This window comes from Phocoena sinus, chromosome 8 (assembly GCF_008692025.1).
Source record: "Phocoena sinus isolate mPhoSin1 chromosome 8, mPhoSin1.pri, whole genome shotgun sequence".
NCBI classification, from domain to species: domain Eukaryota; kingdom Metazoa; phylum Chordata; class Mammalia; order Artiodactyla; family Phocoenidae; genus Phocoena; species Phocoena sinus.
Window position 1 is genome coordinate 97,539,860 of NC_045770.1, and position 8,428 is coordinate 97,548,287.

The window sequence follows — 8,428 nt, forward strand, 5'->3', positions numbered from 1 at the left end:
TCTTAGCAGGTCTTGCCCCAGGAGCACCTGCCCACTCGACCCTCAGTAATCTTCCTGCCAAGCCTTCCTGCCAGTGCCAGAGGGTCCTCCTGTGTGTCCAGTACCCAGCCTCCATTTCACCTACCACTGCCCATTTCTCAGATCTGTGGGTCCCCATCCTTCCCTAAACCCCCTTCCCGGAGCAGGTCAGAGGTAGCGGGTGTCAGGTGGGCATCACAGCTCCAGGGAAGGAAATGGCTGTTCCTAGCTCCATCCAGGTGAGGCTGAAAATAATCATCCTCAAAGAGAAAAAACTAGGACACAGTGCGCTGGACAGACCCAGAACCCTGGAACCGAGGGTGGAGGTGCAGCCATGTCAGGCTAAGGGGATTCTAGAGACCCCTCCCTACCAAACCTCAATTCCCAATCACCCCCTCCCTCAAGCTCTGCCCAAACCTCCTTCCCCACCTACCTTGAAAACCCCTCAGGCTCCCAAGAAGATAAGTCCCCCTTTCACAGACGAAGCCAATTAATCCTTTCTCATTAAAAAAAAAAAAAAAAAAACCCTCGGAAAACGGTACCCCAGACCCTCTCTCCCCCAGACCTTCCTTTATCCATCCCTTCAGAGTAAAAGCCCTTGAGGCTCTTTCATGAAAAAAAGCTCCCAGGTCCTCCTTTCAGGGAAAAAGGACCCAATTCCCCGGCCCACGCTTCCAGTCAAGGAGAAAGCCTGGCTCCCCGCGCCCCAGAGTAGCCCTCACCTGGCTGGGGGCGGCGGTCGGTCGGCTTCTCTCCGAGCCCGCGATCCGGCTCCGGGCTCCGGGCTCTGGGCTCCGGGCGGGCGCCGGGCTGCGCACTGACCGCCCGCGCTGCGGCGGGGCCGGGCCTGGCGGGGCCGGCGGCGGCGGCGGCGGCGGCGGGCGGGGCGCTGGGACCCCGGGGTGGTCTCGGGGTGGCGGGGCAGCGAGGGAAAAAGGGCTGCTGAAGAGCTAGGCTCCGGGACAGCGCGAGGAGAGGCGGGGTAGGGGCGGGCAGGGGGAGAAGCGGGAGGGGAAGCGAGAGGGAGGGGCGCGCCGAGGCCGGGGAGCCGAGCCGCAGGGCCCAGGGGCACCGCACGAAGAAGGCCCCCCGCGCAGGCAGCGCGAGCACCGGGCTCTTCTTCTTCCGTGACCTCCCTAAAGCTTCATCCTCTGGGTCTGGAGAGCAGGCATCATTAATCTAAGTTAGCAGATGGGGAAACTGAGGCAGAGGTCAACCTAGCGGTGGCTCAGGGCACTCTACAGACCAGCCTTCTCCCTGATTTGAGGAGAGGGGACTGGAGCAGGGAGAAGAGACTGGACTAGCCTCTGGACTGCAAGGACAGTGGAAGGTGAGAGTTTGGCTGGGACAGATGTCCAAGCTGAGTGGCACCGGGGGAGGGGGTCTGAGGGAAGAGAAGGATAAATGGATCAATGCTGCCAGTAAAGGAAGGGCTTACAGTGACCTGACATCTCACCTCCAAATCGGAAAATGCCTGTGGTTGGTAAGGAAGGAAGGAGGAAGACAAAACCCGCAGACATCAGAGGGTCAGCCTGTGCCCCCTGGGGAGGGGTTGAGGAAGGAGGGGAGTCCTTGGGGCAGAATTGAGTGTTGGCAGAAAGGGCTGCTTCCACAGCGTCTGCAAGGAGGGAGAGGGTTGAGAAGGGCAATGGGAGGGCTCCAAGGGCCTGTTTGCAGAGGGACACTGACACCCTGCCTAGCTGGGTCGGGGTGGCAGGACCCGGCAGGACACCAGGGCTGGAACAGCTGTCTTCCCACCGCAGCACTCACCGAGGCCCTTCCATGGCTTCCACTCTGGACTCTGGCACCACCTCAGGGGGGCTGCGGTCCTGACAGCTGTGCAGGGGACGACCTGCCTGGCTCTCAGTAGATGCTGACCAAATGGATGGCTTTTGAAGAGCCCCACTCTTCAGCTGCCAGAGCAGGACCCCTCTGCCTACCCCCCCGATTGACTCAGGGGGCCTGAGCTCTAGTCCTGGCTCTGCCACAGACCCTCTGTGTGGTTTCTGAGAAGCCTGGTGCCCCGTGAAATCCCCTGTCCTCTGGAGCTCTCCTTCTGGAACTATCAAAACTTACACGACCCCAGTTAATCTAACATGGGTTAGTCCTCCTAAAGGTGTTGACGGTGATGATGAACTCATTAAGTGTTCTCCAGGGTGCTGAGGGAATGATAAAATGAATCGATATGTGCCTCAATAGAAAGGGATGGATGGAGGCGTTTCGGCCTGGGCATGGGGGCACTTGGGGACAGAGGGTGAAGCACCTGTCTAGCCTTTCAGGACCATCTTTTCCCTCCTTCATCAGCCTGAAAAGGCCTAGGTAGGGTGTGGGGGGAGGCCTAGGAGGGCTGGGGAAGGCAGGAAGCCAATCTGCGGCAGCCACAAGCCTTCTTCTGGACAAGGAGGTTGGGGTTGCCATCTTGAAGGTGCATTTTGAAGGTGTGATTCCAACAGTGGGAGGAATGGGAAGAAGGCAGGACTCTCAGGGCAGAACAGTTAAACCACTGGGGGTCTGTCTCAGGCTGAAAGCCATCTGACACTTTCCCTAGGTCCACAAAAGCATTTCAGCAGAGAAATGAAATGTTCGTTTCATTTCTCTGGAGACAGGTGGCTGAGGCAGATGACAGCAGGGTTTTTGCTTCAAGGGATGGGACAAGGTGGAGGCCACTGGCAAAGGGATACAGAGCAGGAGGATGTCATGTACTGGTGGGCATCTAGGCAGGCTGGGCAGGCTGGGGGTGCACCGGAATGAAGTTAGGAGGCAGCAGGGTTCAGAGAAGAGCCCTAGGGCTAGGCTGTAGCTCCTGTCTGCTCCTACCACAGCACAGTGATAATTTTCATAGCAAGTTCCTTTCATTGGGTGTAGCAGATGCTACCAGAGCCCCCAGTCAAGCCCCCAGGCCTACTCGGAGGTCATCTGCAGACAGTTTCTGAACTTGCTCCCTGTGTCTCTCCTGTGGCATTCCCAGCTTTGGACGTGAGTGTGGGGCAGGCTGGAAGTGGGGAATTAACGCCCCCAGGGTAACCCTCCACCAAGGAGGGCCCAGAGTTAGTGGATAAATCCTCTAGCTTTCAGTCCCTCTGAAAGTGGGGCAATTTCCAATTCCCAGGCCTGTTCCAGTCTCAGAAAGACTCCAGCAGAATGGAACCTAAGTCGTCCATGGGGAAAGCTTGCTTATCCCTGTATGCTTTGCTTGCTTTCCTCTCATGCTTGTCTCACTCCCCACTCTCTCACCCTGCTTCTGGGATCACCTCCTAAATAAACTACTTGTATCCAAATCTGCCTCACGATCGGCTTTTGGGGGGAAACCGAACTGAGACAATGAACAATAACTGTGTTAAGTGCTTTTTCATTTCGCCCATTATCTTATTTAATTTCTATTTATTTGTTTATTTTAAAATTTATTTTTGGCTGTGCTGTGAGGCATGCGGGATCTTAGTTCCCAGGGATCGAACCTGTCCCCCTGCAATGGAAGCATGGAGTCTTAACCACTGGACTGCCAGGGAAGTCCCCTTATTTAATTTCTTAACATCCCCTGAAGTAGATGTCACTAACCCAATTTTACAAATGAGGAATAAAGAGGTTAATGCAGAGGTAGGATTCAAAGCCAGATCTGTCTGGCTCCAAAACCCAGTCCTTAACCACTGTGCTTTGCGGCCTCCTGAATTCTTTGATCCTCTATGGGCCTTAATTTTTTTTTTTTTTTTTTTGCTGTACTCGGGCCTCTCACTGTTGTGGCCTCTCCCGTTGCGGAGCACAGGCTCCGGACGCGCAGGCTCAGCAGCCATGGCTCACCGGCCCAGCCGCTCCGCGGCATGTGGGATCTTCTCAGACCGGGGCACGAACCCGTGTCCCCTGCATCGGCAGGCGGACTCTCAACCACTGCGCCACCAGGGAAGCCCCGGGGCCTTAATTTTTCATCTGTAAAATGAGGAATGGGTTCTTGAGTTTGAAGGGAGGCAATGTACCCATTGCCTCCGGCAGCTAGGCCTGGTCAATGAGATGTATGCAGAAGTTATTAGGAGGCACTTCCCTGGCGGTCCAGTGGTTAAGACTCTGCGTGTCCATGCAGGGGGCATGGGTTCAATCCCTGGTTGGGGACCTAAGATCCCACATGCTGTGCAGAATGGCCAAAGGAAAAAAAAACTAAAAAAAAAAAAAAAAAAAGGATGGTGAGGATATTACATAGTGCTGATAGAGGAGTAAGGGAATGGGATCCAGTCTAAGGTAAGAGTGTGAGCAAAGGTGTGGAGGTAGCATAGATCGGCCAGTTTGTGGCTCAGTTGAAGAGGGAAGGGTTTGTGAAAGAGGCCTGGCAGGTGAGGTGTTGTAGGGCTTAAATGCTGAGCTAAGGAACTTGGTTTATCCTGTCGCAGGGGGTTAGGGCTCAGAACAGTATTTAAGATTACTCCTACCACAGAGTGAAAGGCAGCATTAAACCATGCACAGAGCCCTTCTAAGTGCGGGACAGAAGAGGTGAGGAGAGGCAGGGAGATCTCTAAGGAAGATAAAGGGAAGAGACAGGTGGAAGAGAAACTAAGAAGAGCTGCAGAGACTGACAGAGAGAGCACGTGCGCACAAGCTCACAATTTAATTAGCTTCCTGGCTTGCCAGTGGCTTACAGGGGAATTAGCAGAGCTCAGAGTCTAGGGACCTTGCTGGGAGTTGAAGGGAAGCTAATAAGAAAGACAACAACAAGCCCCAGGGAGAAATGAAAGAGGAGGAATCGTCAGCCAAGCAGAGATGCCGGCAGGAGAAGCAGATGTCAGGGTGCTGAGTCCCTGCCTTCCTTAGAGGTTTCAGCTTTCCAGGGGAGTAGACTTTTAGAGCTCCTGGGCTGGGCTCCTGGCCCCACTGCCCCTGGTTCCAATGCCTCTGAGCACCTGATAAACAACGCAGAATGGAGGCAGTTGGGAGTGGCTGTGAGGATCAAGTTCCCCTCTGTTGGCCCTTTTCCCAGAAGGGAACCCCCAGGTCCCTTCTGCAGATGGGGAGGTTGAGGCCGGAAATGCGGAGGTGGCCTGCTCCTGACCAGATGTGGCAAATTGCATCTTCCACAGACAGCGGGATAGCATCTCCCAGCCCACCCTGCTCTTCTTACACCATGCCACTCCCCTCTAAGAGGAAGACCTAGGTTGGGCGTGAAAGGTGATGCTGCTTCTGCCTGGCGCTCTCTCTTGAAACTCACACTTGGAATCCAGCCATCATGATGTGAGAAAGCCCAGGCCACATGGAAAGGCCACGTGCAGATGTTGTGGCCAACAGCCCCAGTCAGGACGAGTTATCTAATTTTCAAGGTTCAGTGCAAAATGAAAAGGTAGGGCCCCTTGTTCAAAAGTTAAGAATTTAGAGGGTCACACCATCATTAAACCATGCATAGAGACCTTCTAAGTGTGGGACCTTGTGTAGCTGTACAGGTTGCATCCTGTGAAGCTGGCCCTGACCGCAGCTGAGGTTCCAGCATCCACTGTTTGCAGTGTGAGTGAGGAAGCCTTCAAGTTGACTCTGGGCCCAGTCACTGTCTGACTGCACCTGTACGAAGGACTCCGAACGAGAACTACCTGGCTGAACCCAGTGTATGTCCAGACCCACTAGGGACAGAATTGATTGTTATTGTTTTAAACCAGAAACTTTGGGGGTTACTGCAGCCATAGGTAGTTGGAATACTGGGGGAAACAGAACGTGTCAAAATTGGACTGAAGATGCGGTACAGTTACTGAGTTTCTCCCCAAACCCAGGCTCATTACCTGAGCTACCGTTGCTGGTCCTCCTTGACCCATGTTGGCAGAGGAGGCAACAGGTAACTGCAGACCCTACCTATGGACCTCTCACTATGGAAGATGGTGGAGCCATTTTGAGTCCTCTGTTTCTTGCAGTTAAAAGCACTCCAACTTTTACAAGTTATTTCCCCTCTCTGGGTCCTGGTTTCTTCGGATGTATATTGAGAGGACTTCATAATCTAGGGCCTGTGAGTCTCTGGAGGGAAAATACAGAGGACTTGGTGACTAGAATGAGAGGGGGGAGTGAAGGAATTGGAAGAGTCAGAAGGTGTTTACTTCACCTCTTGTACTGGGATCTGCGGGGGGACGGGGAAGGAAGAATGTTCAGTCTGGGTCAGATGATGACTGGTTCCACTTTGGGCATTTAGATCACACTAGATTTGGGGGATGGAAAACTGGGGGGGGGGACTTACATAGTGTCATCAATTAGGTAGAGAATATAATTATGCAGGAAAAGATTGGATAAACACCAAAATGCAGGAAAAGACTGGATAAACAAAAATATTGTTATTTATGCTAGGTTCAGGGATGATATTTATTTTCTCTGTAAAATATTTTCTATTTCCCAAACTTTCTACAATGAATATTTATTCCTTTCATTTGAAAAGTAATTTGAAATATCAATAAAAACTTTATTTCTTTCAAATGTATCTAAATACATATTGGAATTAGAATATTATAAAAGTGGGAGCTTAGAGGAGAAAAGATACAATTGAATAAACTGTATGGCAACAACTAGGCAGCCATCTAGAAAACTTTAAGTTGGATTCGTACATCACACCTGATACCAAAACAAATTCCAAACGGATCACATAGTTTTTTTTTTTTTGCGGTACGCGGGCCTCTCACTGTTGTGGCCTCTCCCGTTGCGGAGCACAGGCTCCGACGCGCAGGCTCAGCAGCCACGGCTCACGGGCCCAGCTGCTCCACGGCATGTGAGATCTCCCCGGACCGGGGCACGAACCCGTGTCCCCTGCATCGGCAGGCGGACTCTCAACCACTGCGCCACCAGGGAAGCCCGGATCACATATTTAAATGTAAGAATGAAACCAAAACAGTACTAAAAGAAATCAAGTGATATTAAAAAAAATTCAAAGAAGTTTGAAGTATGACATAAAATCCAGAATTCATTAAAAAAAAAATTGGTGGATACTTTTTACTACAGCTTAAAACAAATCATATTAACACGGCAAAACTGCCAGAAACAAAGACAAACTACAAACTGGAAAATATATTTGTAATTCATAACACAAAGAGCTCTAAGAAAAAGACGACTGAGTAGAAAAGTGGGTAAGGAATATAAGCAGTTAATAAAAAAAATACAAATAACTGTTAGAATAAGACAATTACAGTAAGATGCCATCATTGTTTTTACCTCTCAGGTTATCAAAGATCTACAGATTTATAACACACTCTATTGGTGATGAGGTGGAGAAACATTCATACCCTGTTAGTGGGAGGGTCAACTGGTACCCCTGGACAGTTGGACAATATCTACCAAGTTTTAAAATGTGCATGCCCTTCAACTCCATGATTCCACTTCCTGAAAAGCTGTTCTTCAGTTATATGCCCACATGTCTGAAATGACATGTTATTCATTGCAGCATGTTTGTAATAGCAATAGAGGACCCATCCAATAAATTCGAATACATAGACTACCTACCCTTTACAGAAGAATGAGGAGTCATTTTGTATACTGATATGAAATAATCTCTAAGATTTACTGTTAAGTGAAAAAAAACAAGGTGTACATTGAGGGAATTGGTAGGTAGCCGAAATAAAGCCCAGCCAAGCTGTAGCCATCTGAAGCCTCTCAAAGATGTTTTATGCACCCCTCAAATCATTGATTATAGCAGGTTCATTCTAAATGTACTTTTTCTATTCCCCCTTACAATTCACTCCCCTAATACATTATTATTCTACTCTTGGCTTTCTACATGAGAGTCTTTTACTGCCTTTTTGTGTTAGCTTGAATATCACCGTATGAGAGGATATTTCCTAACAACTGGCTATGACCCAGTCCTAGTCCCATCTCCCTTAAAAAAAAATAAATAAAGCAAACAACTTGCCATTTTCTATTTATTATGGCATTTATCATTCTAACATATTTTTTAGCTATCCACTCTAGAATATGACCTTCATAAATATTTGCTGAAAGAATGTTGGTTAAGTCTTCTGCTCTATAATCCTCATATGTATTCTTTGAAAAATTTATTTTGCCACTGTAGTGTAAGATCTAAACTTCCATACAGACTAGACTACACATCAGGCTTCTTTTTCCATAAGTCCACTCCAACTGTACTTGGCCCTCAAAGTCATAGCTTCTTATAAATGGAGAAAAGAAAGTTTCATGGAAGGAAATAAGTTTATTTCTCCTTTGCTTTCCCAATAAGATGACCTCTTTCCTCCTCCGACTCTTTTATTTATTTATTTTTGGCTGTGTCAGGTCTTAGCTGCGGCATGTGGGATCTTTCGTTGTGGCGTGCAGGCTCTTTGTTGCGGTGCACAGGCTTCTCTGTAGTTGTGGCACATAGGCTCCAGAGCGCACAGGCTCAGTAGTTGCAGCCTGGGGCTTTAGTTGCCCCGCAGCACGTGGGAACTTAGTTCCCGACCAGGGATCGAACTCCTGT